This window comes from Herpailurus yagouaroundi, unplaced genomic scaffold (genome assembly GCF_014898765.1).
Source record: "Herpailurus yagouaroundi ecotype Mexico unplaced genomic scaffold, PumYag 199, whole genome shotgun sequence".
Taxonomy (NCBI): domain Eukaryota; kingdom Metazoa; phylum Chordata; class Mammalia; order Carnivora; family Felidae; genus Herpailurus; species Herpailurus yagouaroundi.
The window spans coordinates 20,198,930-20,219,198 of record NW_024412430.1 but is presented as its reverse complement, the minus strand read 5'-3'; the positions used below and the strand labels follow the sequence as shown (position 1 = coordinate 20,219,198).

General features: G+C 60.8%; 1 protein-coding gene across 6 annotated transcripts in view; it reads right to left on the bottom strand.

Moving 5' to 3' along the window:
• SEMA4D (semaphorin 4D) overlaps positions 1–19,926 on the bottom strand; it is a 56,453-nt gene extending 36,527 nt beyond the window's left edge. Inside the window, exon 1 of one of the 6 annotated variants that reach the window (XM_040449535.1) lies at positions 19,811–19,926. The gene's annotated coding sequence lies outside the window, so the exon portion shown is untranslated. Of the gene's footprint in view, positions 1–2,562; positions 2,805–10,033; positions 10,165–19,810 lie in introns of those variants that run through there. The other 5 variants (XM_040449534.1, XM_040449533.1, XM_040449536.1 and 2 more) reach the window with 5 other exon arrangements.
• Positions 19,927–20,269: the final 343 nt, after the last annotated feature.

Below are 20,269 nucleotides of genomic sequence, written 5' to 3'. Positions count from 1 at the left end.
CCTTGCCCCCAGACTGACCTCCCACTCCACAGCTGCCCCCCCACACTCACCGTGCTTTTCCCTGAATGACGCCCCAACCCCCCCCCCCCCCCCCCTCCCCCCGGGTGGGCCCCCCCCCCACCCCCCAGCAACCTTGCCCCACCCCGGGCTGTGGGGCCGATGTTACCACCTTGCAAAACTGGCCCTGTCCCCTCAAGACTCAGGGCGGGTCGCAGAAGCTCTTCAGTCCCGTGCAGAACAGTCCACCGTTTCCCCAGAACTTACAACAAGCCCTGCGACGATGACCCAGCCCCACCGCGAGGCGTGTGCTCAGCCCTGGAGCCGGGTCCCACTGGCCCCACCTGGCGGGACGGCCGGACGCCTGCTCACCCTCTACCTCCTCGCAGAGACAAGCCACGGGGGCGTCCCGACACGCCCCGACCCTCGTTCCCTCGCCTGAACCCGGCCACGTGTGTGCCAAGCACGGGCCTCCGGGAGCAGACGGACGGCAGTGGGGCCGTGGACTTACCAACCAGCCCACCCGTCGGAGGGCCGGCAGGTGCAGAGATGGGCGGGGAGCCTGCAGAGGGGCGGCGGGGACTGCCCCGGCAGAGAGGCCAGGCCACCTGCACGACATCACCAGACCCTCCGCACGCGGCCGTAGACAACACGTCTCCTCCTGGGAGGTGTGTGGCTCCTGCAGACGTCCCCGGCCCCAGCTCAGCTCTGGGGACAATAAACCGCTCTCCTCCACTGGCCTGACTTCTCCCGGCGGCTCCTTCCGGGGCGGCCACTGGACTGTCCAGGCCGGACGCTGGCTCGTGGGGGACAGTGGGGCCGCCCTGGGAAATGGCTGGCCCGCCCCATGGAGTATGTGCCTCCCGGCCGTCTCAACGGGGCTGCCGGTGCCACGGGTCTCAGCCCCAGACGTCACCCCCAGACGGGCTTCCAGAGTGCCAGAGGACAGCACTGACACCGGCAGGTCATTTGCAGTGCCACGGACACGGGTGGAGGCGTGAGAGGCAGTTAGGGAAAACACTGGAACAGCACTGCCTTAACTGGAACCTACCCGTGTCCTTCTTTCCCAGCTTACAAAACCGTCCCACCTCCGAATGAGCCCCAGCAGGCTTAACTCCCTAATACGGAAACGTAAATGAAAATAAAATACCCACAGGGGCGCGTGGGGGGCTCAGTCGGTTAAGTGTCCGACTTCGGCTCCTGATCTCACGGCTCATGGGTTCGAGCCCCACGTCAGGCTCTGTGCTGACAGCTTGGAGCCTGGAGTCTGCTTTGGATTGTGTGTGTGTGTCTCTCTCTCTGCCTCTCTGTCCTTCCCATGCTCGTGCTCTGTCTCTGTCTCTCAAAATTAAATAAAAGTTAAAAAAATTAAGAATAAAATACCCACAGACTGCAACGAGGCGGAGAGAAATTTAAAAGATGGCTGGGGGCTGGCAGGTGCTGGTGAGGGCAGGGTGGGGGTTACCAAGGGCGAGCCTCAGTTTCCTGCCCACGGAGCGCACTCCTACCTCCCAGAGACTCGGGCAGCCTTGGGGCACAGCGAGGGCACAGGAGCCTAGCAGAGCAGCGCCCCAGCCCGACAGGGCAGGTGTAAGTAAAAACACCTATGTGGGGGCACCTGGGTGACTCAGTCGGTTGAGCATCCGACTTAGGCTCAGGTCATGATCTCACAGTTCATGAGTTCGAGCCCTGCGTTGGGCCCTATGCTGACAGCCTGGAGCCTGGAGCCTGCTTTGGATTCTGTGTCTCTCTCTCTCTGCTCACACTTGCTCTGCCTCTCTCAAAAATGAATAAACAGGGGCGCCTGGGTGGCGCAGTCGGTTAAGCGTTCGACTTCAGCCAGGTCACGATCTCACGGTCCGTGAGTTCGAGGCCTGCGTCAGGCTCTGGGCTGATGGCTCGGAGCCTGGAGCCTGTTTCCGATTCTGTGTCTACCTCTCTCTCTGCCCCTGCCCCGTTCATGCTCTGTCTCTCTCTGTCCCAAAAATAAATAAATGTTGAAAAAAAAAATGAATAAACATTAAAAACAATAAAAAAAACCTCGTGTGTGTATGACCAGGCAATAAACACACAAAGTGCTGAGTACTCCTAGAGGTAAAGCTGTATTCACCAAAACTGCCCCAGCAAACCGGTGAAGCGGGTCCTCGTGACAGTGCCGCGGGGCAGACCCAGGCCAGAGCGACACAGCCTTGTCAGGCCGGCCACCAAACAGAAGTCACGTAAAAGGAGGAAGGGAGATAGGGGCTTTCCTTCTGTTTTTAAACCAAGCTGGTTTTTCTCTTTCCCCTAAAACTGGAAACACATGGTTGAAATGAAGATTAATCACAAAATAGTCCCCAGCGAGGGACGCGTGGCATACAGAACCTTCCTTTCTCCTTGGACCTCACCGACAACCCACCTGCACCCCCGGAAGAGAAAATGGAGCTTTTCAGTGCCTCCAGGGGCTGGCGGCCCGGAGAGAGCCAAAAAAGAAACACAGGGCAGGCGGGGGTCAGGGTGGGATGTGGCAAGACGGGCCGTACCCCGATCTTTGCCCCCGAGAGCGCACACGGAACTGGGACCCACCTTCTGCTGGATCCCACCGAAGCTTCTACGAGGTGTCAGCTTTGCTAGGCTGGGATACAGGTGTAGAAACAAAGCGATTTTACCTGTATCTTGTGCCTCTGGAAACGTCCCTCAATCCTTTCTAGGACGGAGTCTTCAGAAATCTTAGCTCAGAAAATGACGGGAAAGGAGAAAATTGAAACACTTCAATTCCCCGTGCACGTGAGCCCAGCATCACCTCTGGAGAGGAACTGGAAAGAAACTCTTGCAATTCTTTTTAACCTCTAGGCAGCTGGCTCTGACCCAGGATGGGCGTGGCATTCCTGCACTTGTGCAAACGGGAAGGGGGTAAGTGTGCGACCGCTCGCCCATAAAGGAAGTGCAAGCCGGCCGGTCCCCAACCACTGACCTGCAGAATAAGGCAACTGAGCATGACCCACAGTCATGGTTAACCATTAGCCAAAAAAGTATCAGCTATTAACTTCAGAAATGTATCTAGAACTCCCCCTCCCCGAAACCCAGCAGTCGGGGTGGAGCCCTCAGGATGGGGAGCCGGAGTCCAGGAACATGACAAACTGTCACAGAGAATCAGAAGGACAGCCCAGCAAGTCACGGCACAGGATGCGCCAAGGCGTAGAGGAAATCCACGCAGGAACCCCTCTATGACTGCAAGACCCAGCACGGTTTGCAAACCTCACAGTCAGATGCTAGCACCTTCTCGTGGTTGGAATAGCTTAGGTTTTCTTGTGCTTGAACAGCTGGTACAGCCAGTTTTCTGGAGAAGCGGGAGGTGTTCCCTAGAAGCGGCCAATGCCCCGTCCCTCCCACGCGCCCCCCCCCACCCCGCCCCGAGTGGGACCAGTCCCGCCCACAGCACAGAGACACGCCTGTACCTGGCTCCCACATGCCCACCTGTAACACACAATGTCCAGGGTCACCTGGGGCCCCTCGCTGCTGACACGTCTTGTGAACCCCTAGCAAATGAGACCCCAGGGTGCTGGCTTCACCTGTTTGCACAGGCAGGCGGGGCACAGTGGCCACCTGGACACGCCCCCAAAACACTCACGGGGACAAAAAGCAGATCACACGTAAGCTGCAAGTTTAGATAAACAAGATGAATGCCAAGAATTTTAAAACTGAGAAACTTCTCCCTGCTAGAAATTCAATAAGCCTGCGTCCTTTCCATAAATACAAGCCCAGGGGGCGCACTCTGCGGGTGGACAAGCGTGCGTGGTGTTCACCCTAATTTCACGGCGTCGAACAACCACGGCAGGTCTGGGCACCTGTGTGTATGTCCGTGTTCTTAAACGTCGTCTCACACGCTCGAGGACACAGCATCCGCCAAGGAGCTTCGACGCTGCGGTTCCTGCGTAAAAATAGACACTTCCGGCCCAGTCAACGGCCAGGCCTGGGCCCCAGTTCTCCTCACCACGCCTGTTCTTTATTTCTTGACAGAAGGACCCACAAGCTATAATTAGGTACCGCCATCCTGAAGAATGCAAGAGACCGTCCTCACGCAAGCACACATCGTATTGTTTTCACTATGCATCTCCTTCGACTACGCATAACGTCTCGGGAGGCACATAAAAAGAATTCAACAGGCCTTTTTTTGCAAGATATAGGAACGAAATTAAACAGAAGTCGCAGAAATGTTTCCCTCTCACTAGGGAGAAACTTGGCCTTTTCTGCCCCCCGACACCCCCTCCCAATGGTGCAGGTGGGTGTGGGAGCCCCAACGCCCAAGCCCTGGTGGCCGCTGTCCAACGAGCGCTCTGACCACAGTACGGAGCAGAGGCGAAGCGGGGTGTCGCATGCATGTGGCCTGTGTTCTGCAAATGTGACTTCGCCTTCCGAAAGTCCCTTCTCCTTCCCCTTACTGTGAGTTTGTCCATTAAAGCCAGAGGCTATTCCCCACTTCTGAGAAGGGCAGCTTGAGACAGGCTGGCTGTACGTGCCGCGTCCACACGCACTGGGCAACACACGCCAAGGACTCCTGAGCCAGCAGCCTTCCCCCCGGGCATTCAGGTGGATACACCCCACGCACGCGAGATGCCAAGGAGGAGACTACTGAATAGGAAAGCTCTGGAAACGGAGTATGCACACGTGTACTGTGTGTGCCTGAACTACTTGGGTGTAAATCTTCTCATCCGCAGGGACGCGATACTATGCGGCTGCTAAGAAGAATAGAGTGGCTAAGGGCACCCTGGTGCGTCGCCGTTGGAGACGTTTATGGAGCTGGAGAGTACGATGCTGAGCGAAGTAAGCCAGAGAAAGGCAGATGCTACATTTCACTTACAAGTGGTACCTGAGCACCAGACCAGAAACAAGAAACCAGACTCTTAAACACAGAGGACAAACCGGTGGGCCTCAGAGGGAAGGTGGGTGGGTGGCACCGGTGATGGGGACGAAGAGGTCCAAACTTCCAGTTGTAACAGAAGTGGGTCTCGGGGCTGAAAAGCATGGCCTACGGAATATCTCCAGTGATACTGTAACAACGCTGTGTGGTGAGCAGATGGGGACACTCGTCATGGTGAGCACATGTTGAATCACGACGCCATACGCTATTAAAATGTGGTTCCCTCTTTGAAGTTTACTAAGTGGATTTCATCAAAACCCAAGTTTTCAAGAACGGCAGACCGACCTTACATTCCTTCTGGTGGATCTGACATTTGTTGGGACCTCCTGCTCCTAAGGGACTCTGACACAGAGGAAAGCGATGCCGTGTCCGTGGGTGCAGGTGAATCCCAGCTCAGGGCGCAGGGGTGGGAGAGGTGTTCCCTGCGGGCTGGCTGGAGGGGAGGGCAGGGTCTCGGAGTGAACTGGGCCTTGCTCTCTGGGGTTTCCTGTGTGGCAGCATCCTGTGGGCATCCAGAGCATCCTTTGATGGCTGTTCGATGTTCCATAATTAAACAGGATAATTGTTCGATATTCACATCTTTGCCAATTTCCCACTTAAAATTCATTTTTTTTTTAAGTTGGCTCTGAGCCCAACATGGGGCTCAAACTCACGACCCTGAGGTCAAGAGTTGCATGCTCTACTGAGACACCCAGGCACCCCTTAAAACTCATTTTTAGCGGCACCTAGGTGGCTCAGTCGGTTAAGCATCCAACTTTGGCTCAGGTCATGATCTCATGGTTCCTGGGTTCAAGCCCCGCGTTGGGCTCTGTGCTGGCAGCTCGGAGCCTGGAGCCTGCTTTGGATTCTGTGTCTCCCTCTCTCTCTGCCCCTCCCCAACTAGCACTCTGTCTGTCTCTGTCTCTCGGAAACTAAAATAAAAATGATAAACATTAAAAAATAAACCCTCCTTTTAAAAGTGATTTTAACCACCAGCGAAACTCAACCCAGAAGCTCTTCCATCCAGAACCCAAAGGCTAACTCTAGAGGTCCCGGTGCCACAGAGGGGAAGCCGCAAGATGGTCCTAAGGCTGTGTCCCTTAATAGTGGGGGCAGCAAACAGGCTCAGAGCACACACGCATCGCCCTGACAGGCCTGCTTCCCTCTACGGGAAACATCGCGCATAATCCCCAGAACTTACTTTCGCTCCACTCTGCTAAGCTTTTCCCTGAGTTGAGCTCTTTTCGAAAAGGCATATGTTCTCTGCTATAAAACAGAGCTGACATCTATTTTATACTTCTTTCAAGCCAATCAGATGTCTCATCCCGTTGGTGATTATTCTCCCAGAACAGGAGAGGCAGCGGGGGAGATTCAGGCTTCCGGCCAGCCTGCCCGTCCAGGCCCAGGGATGCCACCTCCCAGCTGTGGGGACTAGAACAGGTCACTGACCCTCCAGTCCCCGAGCAACTCCCGTAGCTTCTCCACCACCCCAGCTACTCCCTGCATCAGCCCCTCTGCCACCCCCAGCTGCTCCCCCAGCCCCCCCACAGGCATTTATGGCTGTAAGACAGAAGGCTGCCTGCATTATCCGTATCCAATGCCCTGAAGTGCACACATGTCTGACCATAAACGCTGGACCTCTGAAGGAACCCTCAGTCTGGGCCTCAGTCAGCAACAGAAGGCCACAGCCCTGCCACACCACCCGCAGGGGTACCAGCCGTGTGTCCCCTGCTGCCCCCAGTTCCTCAGAGCCCTGAGGGGACAGGCTTTAGGCCCCCTTGTCCAGGAGGAGAAACAGACTCACAAAGGCAGGTATGAGTCTCGAGCCTCCGGCAGAGCTGGGACTGCCTCCCTCCCTCCCACGTCCTGCAATCGTCCGCAGGCCTGGTCAGCAGGCCCCCAGGCTCTGGAACTGCCCATCGCCCCGGGGACAGGGTGGACCACGGCTCAGCAGGCAGGGATGGAAGCCACGCTCTACGGAAGCATATTCTGGCTCCACGTCTCCAGGAGCTCAGGGCAGAGATGACGGGTCTCCCAACCCCATAGCGGGTCCTCCAGAAATGGTGGCTCCTTCTCTTCGCCACTTGCCAGGGAGTGAAGGTGTCGCACAATCTGCCCGAAACCGTCCGTGATCCGGGGCTGGCTCAGGACTGCACCCTGGGCCACCCGGGGCGGCGTCTGGTCCGCGAGGTGCTCAAGCCCCCCGCAGGGTGTCCACACGGGGAGTGCGCACAGTTTCTCCGGGGGACCAGACTGCTCCTGCCCCTCGTGTGGGCCTCAGTCCAGCTGCAGAACCGCCAAGACGTCTCTCTTCCCAACCACAGCGGGAGGGATGGGCCCTGGAGCCCAGACAAGCCCAGGTCCAGGCGGGGATTTCTTTTTTAGGTCTAAAAAACCACAAAGTGCCACTCTCTTCGCCTTCATGTTTAGCGACTCCTCAAAAATACACAGCGGGGCTGCGGAGCCAGGCCAGCTGGACCGCAGGCTGCCATCCGGTTCACGTCGACAGAGGCTGAGCCAGGACGAGGCCCTGTCCGTGTACCTGGCCGCCCTCCGGGACACGGACTCTGATCTCTGCTTGGGAAAACCCGTCAGGGACCGCACACGCGCCGCGCCGGCAAACGCGCCAGGAAGGCCCCGGGGCCGCCCTCCAGGCAGGACACGAGGAACATCACCACGCCATCACGCGGGGCCGCCACGCCAAACTCCCTGCGCTATTTTGGGCACACGCTCCACACACAAACATTTTGCTCCGACCCACCATATTCTACACCCCTCAAAGGGACCCCCGGAAATGCCAGCCGGGTCCCTGGACGCAGCTGACCGAGCGCCCTGCAGCAAAGCTCATGACCGCCTCTTCCGACCCATATTCAAACCACACCCACCCACACCCCAGCGACGGTGGGTCACGCGGCCACTGGGGCAGGTGGACTGGCACACGGAACGAGACGAGGCAACTGCCACTCCCCCAGCCCGAGGAGAAGGACACAAATACTGTGGGCGCCTGGGATGGTCCTGGCCTCTCCACGGCCGCCCAGACGCCCACCATCTGGCCACCCACGTACGGTCTACACCCAGAATCTCCATCATACTTCTATTTTCTGAGCAAGCAGCAGACGCACACCCCAGTGTAAGCATGACCACAGGGTGACCTTCGAGGGGAGCGCTAGGAGCCCCCTTGCTGGGCCCGCTTCACTCCTCCAATCGACCCTCCCTTGTGGTTCTTCCCAGCTTCCAGATGTTTCCAGGCCCAGCTTCAGTGTCAGGGATAGGAGAGGGCCACATCAAATGATGCAGGGGGGGCAGTTGAGACAACAGTACTGGAAACGCTGGAAACATCGAGTGCCCGCGTCCCTCCAGATGGCAGTAAGGCGCCTGCGAGGGACCTCTGCTGAAGGTCAAGTGAAGCCCAGACCCCAGATTCCAGGAATCCACTCTGCGGCCTCCACACAGGAAGGAGGTCTGTCTACCCCTCATATCCCGGGTCAGGCTCGCTGGACCCCGGTCCCATCCCCCATCACGTGCCCTGGAGCCTGGCCCCACAGTCCTTCCCACGGCATGGACCCCCGTGGCAGGCGGGGCGTCCCCTTTCTGAGCCCCGTGTCACCTCCCAGGTGCTTCAGAACGCACGAGACAGGGAAATGTAGCCAAAGCTGTGTCACCGTCACGCATCAGCTCCAGGTGGGACAACCCCAGCTGAGAGGTGACCTGGCCCTCATGGTTTCTCATCGACCCACCGACCCATGGAGGCGCCTTCCCCTCCCCCTCCCCCCCGGGACCAGTGCCAGGGAGCAGGCAGGAGCCAGCAGCACAGAGGCATGATCCACGGGAACCAAAATCAACGGAAAAATCTAGAAGAGCCTCTAGAACATTCTCACACCAGGATAAATGGGGCTGCCCCACCCCCCACCCACTATGGCCCCGCCGGGGCATCCCTGGAGGACGGTCTTGGCCCCGACCTGTCGCCTCCCGCTTGTGGTGGCCCCTTAGCAGGGCCATGCAGGCTGGGCACCCTCATCCAGGGGTAGGGACTCGGGGACACAACAGAGGGGACCCCAAACGTGGGTCCAGAACAGCACCAGCCCGAGGAGAGGCCTCTGTTTCCCATCTTTTGGGCTCCTTGTTGGTGAGACATGTGGGCTGGTGAGGGCTGAGGAAATGTGACCCTCCACGCTGCTCTCCTGTTTTCTGCCAGGGACTCAGGAAGTGGTGTGTGTGTGTGTGTGTGTGTGTGTGTGTGTGTGTGCGCGCGCGCACATCTACGGGCCTGGCGACTGGGGGGGGCCTTGGCCTGAGGCCCCATTTCCTGCAGAACTGGACCTGGAACCTAGCCAGCTGGCCGTGCCGCCCATGGGGCCCCCCACTCCCGGCCCTGGGCACCCTCTCTGCGAGCGCGGTACATATTTCCCAGCATACATGCGGACCGGCCAGGGGTGGGCCCCAGGGACACGTGGGGCCGTGAGCGCTGCGGCTCAGGCCTCGCGGGTCCCTGACGGCCACCGCCCAGGAAGAGCTCTGCTGGAGAGCCTGCGTCCAGCCCGCCGTCCTTACACCAGGTACAGGGTGGAGGGCACGGGGGCCTGGCCCGTGGGACCAGGTCGGCCTGTGCAGGGCCCCTTGGGGGGAGGGCTGAGGCCCTGTGGACTTGGGGACGCCTGGGGGCTGACCACAGACTAACGCGGCCGTGTCCCCCTTCGTGAACGGCCCCTCCTGGCTGTAGCACCCGCTGCCAGGCCTCACCCGGGCACTTCTCCCTTCCCGTGACCACATACACGCGGACGCGGTCGAGACACAAAGGCGCCACCACTGCTCCCCGGGAGTCCCTCTGGGCTCACGCTCAGTGCCTCCCAGTCACGACCCTGCGAGGACACCTGCGCAGCCGCGTGCCAGACACAGCAAGGGACGTGGGCCAGGCCTGCAACTGCCCACCGAAGACCGAGTGCAGGCAGGGCCGCCCCAGGGGAGCCGCTGGGCAGCAGAGAGGGAGGCAGACCTCGGCCGGGCACCAGGCACGGCTCCCAACAGGGCTCAAACGCTCCCAACAGGTGCAAGAGAACCCCGAGCCTCGCTCCAGACGGGGGGGAAACTGAGACAGCCCCCGGCCCCCCTGCCCAGCCCTCCACCTGTACAGGGACCCCGCAGCGTGTCCAGCCCTACCTCCAGGCACAGGGTGCTGGGCACCCCTGGAGAGAGAACCAGACCCCAGCCGGGCTGGCCCTGGGGCGACCGGGAAAAGCAGCCGGCTCCTCTGGTCTTTGGGCCTGGTCAGCAGCCTGCGGCTTCCCCAGGGGCTGTCGTGGCCCCGCCCCACCTGCCTCCGGGTCCCTCAAGGACCCTCTAGTCCCGGAAGCTCTGGGCCCGGAAGCTGATGCGCTGTGTGTGGGGGAGGGGCGGGGAGAGGCCCGCAGAGCACACAGCACATCCACCCACCAGGCCCCTGACCACCAGGCCCCTGACCACCAGGCCCCGTCCTCGCCTCCCCACACCCCCGCCCCCCGAGCTTCCGCAGGAGGCAGCCGCCCCCCACCCTCCCGGTGCCTTTACCCTCAGCCTGTGAGATGCCAAGGAGACACAGCTGGGGGCCGGACCTCCCCATCTTCCCAGCACGAGCCTCCTCGGGTGGGAAAAAGAGCTGGTCAGGTCACCGAATGACACCAGGGACGTGCCGACTGCTTCTGGGGGCTCTTCCATTCACACCGATGAACCAGGGACCACTGTCCTCATCGCCATCCCTGTTTCATAAGAAAACCAAGCCCTGGACACTTCTGGAGGTCATGCCCGCAGCCAGCAGTGGACTCAGAGCCTGAAACCTGGCGTTTGCCCCCAGACTGTCCCCAGCACCACCTTAGGACTCCCCAGGGCCGGAGAGCAAACGCCCCTCCTATGCAGGAGACCCTGACCCGAGTTAGGAAACACACCTGGCCTAACTGGGCACTTTTAAATCCAGCTTCTCGCCAATATCTTAAACGTGCTTCAAATTAGGGGCACAGCAGGTGCGTCATAAAGGACGGTCTGAGGGGGCACCTGGGTGGCTCGGTCAGTTAAGCGCCTGACTTCAGCTCAGGTCATGATCTCGGGGTTCTTGAGTTCGAGCCCCATGTCGGGCTCTGTGCTGACAGCTCAGAGCCTGGAGCCTGCTTCGGATGCTGTGTCTCCTGCTCTCTCTGCCCCTCCCCCGCTCATGCTGTTTCTCAAAAATAAAGATTAAAAAAATAACGACAAATAAATAAATAAAGGACCGCCTGAACACGGCCGGCGCACCAGGGCCCCCCCTGGGAGTCTGGGAAACGTGCCTTTCCAAATAAACACCAGGCACCGCACGACCAAATAACTGACCCCAACAGATGACCGCACAGGGAATGAAAGGCAACAAGTCTCGTGCTCAGAACGAGGTCCCCAGGTGTGTGTTCAATGTCAAGCTGTCTCAAGACGGGGACGTACGCTCAGATGACAATAAACCCTCATTAAAACAAACGCTGTATCAGCACCTCCAAGGCTGCCGCTCCTCCCTGACGGCCTGGTGGTGGTGGCGGGGGGCGGGGGGCGGCCGAGAGGGTGGCCCTGAGGGAGGTGGGCACGCCTTGCTGCCCAGGAAAGGCCCCAGGCTTGGGATGGCAATCCCAGCCACAGAGAGGGCACTCATCACAAAATTTCAGAGCCGGATGGACTTTTCCACAATAGTCTGTCACCTTACAGACAAATGTGAAGCACGTGCCCGAGCGTGCCCGACCCCCCCTCCCCACCCCTCCCCCAATCCAGTCCCTGGGGCCACATCTCCTCTACCCTGAAAAGCCAGAGGAGAGGCACGCTGGGCGGCCCCTCACACACACACCTGCATGGACCCTGTGTCGGTGAACTGGGGCCCCTCAATCTTTTTTTTTTTTTTTAAATATTTATGTTTGAGAGAGAGACAGAGACAGAGCGTGAGCAAGGGAGGGGCAGAGAGAGAGGGGGAGAGAGAGAGAGAGAGAGAGAGACAGACAGGATCCGAAGCAGGTTCCAGGCTCCGAGTCGTCAGCACAGAGCCCGAAGCGGGGCTCGAACCCACAAACCTGGAGTTCGTGACCTGAGCCGAAGTCAGACGCTTAACCGACTGAGCCACCCAGGCGCCCCAAGGGCCCCTCAATCTTGAGTGGGAAACAAGTTACTGCCTGTCTGGGGGTGCCTGCCGCCAGGCTGCAAAACCCACCCGGTGAAGGCGGAGCGGCGGCCAGGCTCTCCCGAGGACTCCGACAAGCGCCGGAGGCCTGTGTGCTCGGCCTCAGCAGTTCAGAAGGACGCCAGCCGGGAACGCTGACGTCCACGCGGCCTCATCAGCGAAGACTTATCGTCTAAATGCGTAGCCGTCAGGACCCGGCTAAGTAAGTAACATCATAGCACGCTATGCAGGCGACACAAACCATCCGGTCAACGCTTACGGACGAGGACGGATGGACACAATGTATCATTAAACGCACGGAGGACAGGATACACGTCCGCTTACTCACGTCAAAAGTGGTCGGGGAGGCTCACGCCCTGCGCGGCCCGGGCTGGCCCCCGCCCCAAGCACCCAGCACCCACGCACGCAGACTCCGCGATCCCGCCGGGGCGGCGCTACCTGCTTTTCAGGTGAGCCCGCCGCGGCCAGGTGCACCTGATCTCCGGGCCCGGCGCCAGGCCGTGACCACCTGTCACGGGGCTGGGTGGGGGATGGGTGTCAGCTGCAAGCAGCACCTAGTTCTGGGCCAGCGACCTCAGGGGCATTTCTAAATACCTTCTTCGGACTCTGTCTCCTGATTTCTCTCATATTCGAAAATGCACTTTTCAGGGTTTCTCCTCCAGAACAACCATGCTGTGTGCAAACATCTGCAGTGTCCCCAGATTCTGTCTCTCAGCCTCTCAGGCTACCCTGCAGTGAATGGGGAGGTGGCCTGAGCTCCCAGGAGCGCATTCCCGCCACATTCAGGGACACCTCTGTCCCCGTGGCCCCCTCTGCCGGGAGGGGGCATTCACGGCTTCATCTCTCCGTGGTCAACGCCGCCTCCTCCTCCTCCTCGTCCGTGTGCCCTGCCCCGCCCGCCGAGGGCTGGCCACCCATTTACCCGCCAAGAGGGATGAACAGGAGCCAGCGCATCAGAGCCTGGCCGCCACCCAGGATCGAGCCGTGTGACCCGGGCCACCTACGTGCTCTGGCCCTCGGGTTCTGAGCTGTAAGACAGAGCTGGCCTCACGCACGCGCGGGCTTTTATAAGACCCCTCACTCGGCACAGAGGACGGAACTGCTGCCGTCCGTGATGACGTCATTCACACCCAGCACAAAACGGGGTCTGCTGAGCCTCTGGGGAGAGGGTCCCATCGCAGCAGAGCCGCAAAATGACCACCTGCCAGGTTTCAGGTTGAGCTCTTTGTACACCTCCCTGGCCGCGCCCCCCCCCCCCCCAGGAAAGAGCTCAGAGCGGGAGAGCTTGCCCTCAGTGCCAAGGAAAGCCACCTCGTCATCGCGCTTCTGTGTGCTCCTGTCTCCGCCTCTGACCCTCAGGTCCGGTCCTAAGGGATGTCACCGGGCAGAGCAGCACCTGCTCACTCAGGGGCCCTGACAGCCAGAGTTGCTGGCGTGAATACTGACCCGGGCAGGGACCTGACATTCACACTCTAAGGCAGAAAGAGGAGAAGACCCGGGGGTGGGGTGGGGCGGGTGGTCGGGGTCACACAGGAAGCCAAGTGGAGGCCGAGGCCAGGAGGGAGGTCCCCCGTGGGCGCACCCTGCACAGGCCCCGGGGTCCGGAAAGTGAGGCCTGCGGAAGCAGAGGCTGCCTCGGACGCTGCACTCGGATGCTGCACTCCCCAGAAGGCACGTTCCTGAGACGTCTGGTAACGGGCATGAGCCGGCCGGCTCCCCGGGACGTGGCAGTCTCTCGGGGGATATAAAGCAAAGGGCCCTCCCCACTCTCAGGCGTGGCTGCCACGGGATCTTGGAATTGGTCAGTGGTTGGACCGTGAGCCTCGGAAGAGAGAAAGTGTCACCAGCACCCACGCAGCCAGCGGGCTGGCACAGGGCCATCCCCAACAGCCAGGCCCAGGGCTGCCCCAGGCTGGCCAGGCACAGCTCCTGCCCTGCCTTGGTTTCTCCATCCCTCCACCCACATCTGCCGAGGCCCACGCCGGCCTACCCACTTGAGGCAGGCTTGACCCCCCCCACCAACACTTGCAGTCGGGGGAGGGAGCCCTGAATGGCCGTCACGGGAGGACCCGGGTACACACTGGCCTTTGCAAACAAGACAGAATCAGGGGTCAGGCCGGCAGACTGGGGTCAGAGCAGACCGGGTGGCCTCTCCGTGATGCTCTGGGCCGCTGCTTTGCACACCCGGAGGAGAGCCAGGAGGGGACGCTAAGGGGGACCTGGGGGCCCAGATCTGAGGGGGTGCTGTTAACAGGGGGCACAATCACAGCCGCCTCAGTGAGAGCCCAAAACACTAAGGCACACGCGGTGGGGGCCTTTCCTAATGACAGCACCGCGAGCAAACAAAAAGCCAGCCGGGCTGACCACGTACCCCGTGACAGGTGAGCCCGGCCGTGTAGACAGAAATACACGCCCGGACCACAGCAGGTGCAGCCCCGAGACCGCGGCCGTCAGTGCTTCCTCCCCGCAGCTCCTGCCCCCATTCGGGGTTCGGCGCCCCAAGTCGAGACAGGTGGAGAGCCCGCCGGAAGCAGCGGACACGGGCTCAGACGGGTGCTGGCACTCCCACGTTCCGGGAGGCAGAAACACAAGGTGAGGGCGTCCGCACACATTGAATTCAAGGGGCTTGAGAAACCACCCTCGCGAGAAAGACAGTCTGGCCCCTTGTCCTCTGAAGCGGGAAATGCACTCCCCGTGTGAAGGACCCCCCCCCCCCACCAGGAGGGGGAAGGCACCCGCGTCGCCGGAGACCGGGAACGGGGCCGAGAAGGCTGCAGAGTGAGACGGCGCTCCCGGAGCCCAAACCCCCCGTTTCTCTGTCAGGCGGTACGAAAACTGCCTGTTTCGGTCACTTCTTAGCGTCTCCGATCTTTGGGGCTCCCCTGTTCATGAAATTCCACTTGCTTTCCTCCTGTTGACACGTCTTCTGCCGATTCTAGATCGCTGGAGCATCATGTCCCCTCCCGCAGGGAACGGGCACCCCGTCAGCCGCGTCAGAGGTGCCTCCCGTGCCCTCCAAGGTGACCGGGCTCCACAGCCTGCACCAGGCACCCAGGGCCCAGCACTCAGCCCTTGACCTCTCCATGACTTGTCTCGAGGGGACACAGGAGTGGCAGGAAGGTCACACGGCTCCCTGCACGTGGAGCGAGGGGCAGGGTCCAGCGGGGTCTGCTCCCTTCTAGAACCTTCTGCTCCCGGTGACTCTGCCCTTCCGCCAGGGCCAACTCCGTGAGTGGAGAACGCACACAGCACTGCCCTTGGGGGCCAGGGCTGACACCTGTCACCAGCCGTTTGAGTTTCTGGACTGGCAGACCGTGGCCGGGAGACACAGTAAGACTTCTGAAAAATCGCTCGGGCTGCCCGCCTGGTCAGTCACAGTCAGCCTCGTCCACCTGGTTCCTGCCCCATGGCTGCCCCCTCCCACCACCCCACCACCCCCAGGGACGCCCAGTGGAGGGTGGGTCAGGGTCTCCGCCCCCGTGTAGGCCGGACTCCAGGAAGTGAGGCCGTCAGGAGGGTGCTGGCTGCTTTCTGGAACAAGAACCCTTCTTCCCACCAAGATTCCCGGCCACACACTCCAGGCTGAGGTCCAGAAGAGCCCTGAGGTGAGGTCGGCCACTATATGTGTGTGTGCTTGGTGTGCATGTGCGCGGTGGCCGTGTGGGAGGTGTGTGGGGTGTGTGTGTGGCATGGGTCTGTGCCTCTGTGTGTGCGTGTTCTGGAACCGGGCGGGAGCTGACAAGCAAGGGGAGTCCAGGGTCAGAGCTGGGGGACGGCTGAGCCGTGGTTCTCCACGGGTCTGGGAGAGGCAGCTGACGTGGGCTTCCCCCGAAGGCCCCCGTGGGGACATCAACAGTGACTGGCGGGAAGTGTCACGTTTCTCGCTCCTATATGATGCCACCTCCCCCAAACTCGAGGTTCAGATCGTACCCTACGCATGGCCTTCCCCCCAGACCCGAGTTCGGGGACAGTGGGGGTCCTGCGTCCTGCGATCGGGCCTGCAGGAGGGGGTCGGGGGCCGGGTGCTGGAGAAAGGCTCCAACCATCTGGCTTTCAGGATGTTCCAGAAGAAGCCGGAAGCAACCGTAAAGGAAATAAATCCGCTGGCCTTGCTGACGCAGAGCTAGTCCTCAGCCGCAGGGATGGCAGCCCCCACGTGTCCCCCGCAAACATGGAGCTGGAAAACAGGCACCCCAAGCCGTGAACCGTGGCCGAGGAAGGAGGGGGTCCGACATCTGGGGTCCGACTAGGGCTGCGTGTGGCACTGAGAGGTCAGGATGCGCTGACGGACGTACGAGCCAGCCGGCCTCACGGGCGAGGACACACGGGCACCCGTGACGGGGCACAATCCGACCAGGGCACTGTGGCAGCAGCGGGGCGCCCAGCGTCGGGCGCGGGCTCTTGCATCTGGAACCCGCAGCCGCCCTCACGCGCACCGGGGGCTGCTGGCTGCGTCTGCCCGGGTCGGCGCTGCCCGTGTGGCCCCGGGGAAGCGCTCTCCCAGGCCCCGCTCACACCTCCTCTGCGCGTGCACGCGGGGGCCTGCCCGTCCAACTGACCCTGACGGCACGACACCCCGTGCACAGCGCTGGCCGGGTCCCTGGGGCAGGAAGGGGTCTGGCCGGCCTGGCCCAGCGACGGCCCGCCCTCCCGCCCCATCCCTCTCACAGAAGCCGAGCCCCACACACGTCCCAAGACACACGCCGTCCCCTCCCGGGGTACAGTCCTCCACCGGCGGGACGTCGGCTCCTCCCGAGCTGCCGCCGCCGCTCTACGCACCAGCTGCGCCCACGCCTACAGGGAGTGGCTCAGAGCTCCGTCCCAGACCAGCAGCAGGAGCGAGCGGGGTCCTGGGGGCACACGCACACGGGTCGCCCCCCACGGCCCCCGTCTGCACAAGCCCTCCAGGTGATCCCGAGACACGCTATGGTCCGAGCACCACCGGCCCGCCGCAGGATGCACTTGCACGCTGGCCTTCACATCTTCTCCACTGCGTGGCCACGTTCGTGGCCGTGTCCCTGTAAATGGACGCGAAGCTTCTCTGAGCGCAAGACCGCACCCCGAGGGGCCACGGTGGTTTCCTACGGCTGAAAATCACCACCAACTCAGTGGCTTCACACGACATACATCTGTTACACATCAGTTCCGAGCTCACAAGCCTGACATGGGGCTTGCTGGGCCAGCACCCACGAATCGGCTGGGTCCTTCTGGAGGCTCCGGGGGAATCCATTCCCTTGCCTTTCCAGCCTCCTGAGGCCACCACCCTCCTGGGCTCATCTCGTCCCTTCCTCTGTCTTCAGGAGCCAGTGAAGAGGGTCAGAACAGGCCACGCCCAGGCAGGCCACTTTGGCAGAAGGATTATTTTCAGCTGAAGGCAATTGAGAAAATAGCGTCCTGCATAAAAGCCGGGCACAGATTTCCCTCCGTAAAAGTGTCCCTGAGAAGGCACCAAGATGACTCTGCAGACCGGACCTTACGAAACATCCCTTACTTACCAGTTTCCTAGTCACCTGCCCACAATTTACGGCCCCTACGAGCCCAAACCGCCTTCCCTTTATCTCGTCGCTTACCAATTTATTGCCCTTGGTTACAACGCTACACAAACCCCAAGTCTAACTGCTTCCTTGGGTTTTTACTTCTTTTCTGAAAAGCTCCTGCGCATGTGACGGTATTAAAACGTAGGTGCCTTTTTTCCTGTTAATCGGTCATTTGTCAGTTTAATTCACAGGCCCCACTGACAGGATCTAAGAGAGTAGAGGAAAAGTTTTCTCTCCCTTCACCCACAGCACCCCCTCTCCCCTCTGCCCTCCAGACTCTCTCTCATTTAGGAACCTTGTGATTACATTTAGGCCCCGCCCAGAGAATCCAGGATAATCTCCCCATCTCAAGAGCCTGAACTTAATCACACCTGTGAAGTCCCTCCACTGGTAACATACAGTTGACCCTTCAACAACACGGGTTTGAATCGCACCGTCCACCTACATACGTGCATTTTTTTTCAATAGATACAGTCTCCTCCTGTAAACGTCTTTTCTCCAGCTTCCTTTACTCTAGGAACACAGCACAGGGATACAAGCAACATGCAACATAGGTGTTAATTGGCTGTTGACGGTATCCGTCAGGTTGCTGGTCAACACTCAGTATATTAGTGGTTAAGCCTTTGCAGAGACGAACGTTCCACACAGATTTCCAACCGTGTGGGGGTCGGTGCCCCCAACCCCCACGTTGTTCAAGGGTGAACTGTAGTCACAGGTTCCAGGGATTTGGACATGGATGTCCACAGGAGCCAGTCTCCTGCCTCCTGCAGGCCCCTACAGACCCCTCCTGCTCTTTGGTCATGTGGCCCCGTACGGGCACACCTCCTGGGTTCTGTTTCTAGAAAACAAACTACTTTTTTTGGTGGACTTCTGATTTCTTGATGCCGAGAAGTAATCGACACGTGATTTTTCATTCTGGGAAGTCCGAACATAACCGGTCTGCCTTCTGAGAGCTCTGAAGCTCCCGGCCAGCAGGACGGTGGGGAGGGGGGGGGGGTTCCTGCACTGCGTGGGAGGTGCCAACACAGACAGACGGGCACGCTGGGAAATCAGGAGAAGGGCAACCTTCAGGTAGGGTTTGTTAGCTTTAAGAACTGCTGGTAGGATAAAGATCTAAGCGACTGTTCACTCGAAATGCAAAACAACCAGGAAACCGACACATTCCAAGGCAATCTTGGCCAGGGCGGTCATTCAAATGCAAATTTTACCCCAATTCTAGAAGGCTAACAAGCACCCTGTGGAGAGCCCCTCCAGACTGAATTCCAAGCTCGGAACAAGCCCCAGCAGCTCCCAGACCCCGCGCTCTCCCCGCACAGCATCTTTTCAGGAGGCCCCTCAAAAACACCGGCGGCCTCTTCCAGCAGGCGCTGCGAGTTTCCCGGTGCTTCTGGCCTTCTCCCACGGCCCCGCCCCCCCCCAGGGACTGCACCTGCCCCAGGTCTCCAGGCCAGACGGGACGGGGCGCCTGGCGTGCACGTGGCTGTGCCCACCGCGACCCAGCCCAGACCCTGCACGGCAGCCGCACCGCTCCCCTGCACAGAGCTGCCAGCGTCGGGAGCCTGGCCTACACACCGGCCCTCCCCAGCGCCGTCCCCGGACAGCCAGGCCTGGTGTCCCCTGCCCCCGGCCACTCCCACGGCGCCCACGGCCTTCACCGGCTTCCTTGAAGAGCATGCACGAGATGCATCCACGGGGACCTGAATCAGCCCCCCCCCCCCCACTGGCGGGGACCCGGGACAACGCCCAGGCCAGCAGAGCGCCCGCCCAGAATCACGCCTGCTGGCCAGCGGGACAGGCAAACGGACTTCTCATGGACAGGCTCCTCCGGTCCTCGGGAAGGGTGGCTGGCCATTCGTGCCTCGGTCCTCCTCCTCCCCTGAGCCACGACAGCCGGGAAAAAGACAGCCCGTCGTCCGTCCGTCCGTCCGCAGGGCTGCTGACACACACAGGTGCGCCAGGGACCCAGCCGCCCTGTGCACAGTCCCCGGCCAGCCAGGCTGGGGCTGGCCGCTTAGCACCCCCGTTCCTCGGGGAGGGGTCAAACACCACCACACGCGGCAAACACTCAGCAAGGTCGAGCTCGGATTTTCACACATTCTCGTACCCAGGGCTTTGAGCGAGCTCTGGGTTTTCTACTGGAACGTGACAAGTCATGTCCTCTGTAAAACAGGAAAGAAGAAAACACACTGGACGTCTGGCCGCCCGCCAAACCCCTGCCGCCCGCCCGGCCAGCCTCACCTCTCCCGGGGCTGCGCTCCCGCACTGGCCACGGGAGGACGGCGCTCAGGACCCTGCCGCCCCAGCCCTCGGCGCCTCCGGGAACCTCTGCTGCAGGGGCTTCGGTCCTGACGCGGGGGAGGGGGAGCCTCGGGGACGAGCCTGGGCGGGGCCACTGGGACCAGCCTCGGGGACCACAAGGCGCCCTTCAGCAGCGGGACAAGGCGGTGCGGTGAGCCTCCCTCGGGCCGTGGAACACGCTTGCCCCATTCTCGTCCCTATCAATGGCGGGCTGTGCACGATGTGGGCTCGATTGTTCTTGTGTGTGGGCCCATTCAGGGCCCAGGCCGAGGAAGGAGAAGGGGTGTGCTTCCCCCAGGAGAAAGGCCACTTAGAGCCACGTGAGGACACACAGTAAGTGCCCGAGGGTCCTGCAGGCCAGGCCACCACGGTTGCAGAGGGCTTGGGGCTCCGGGACGA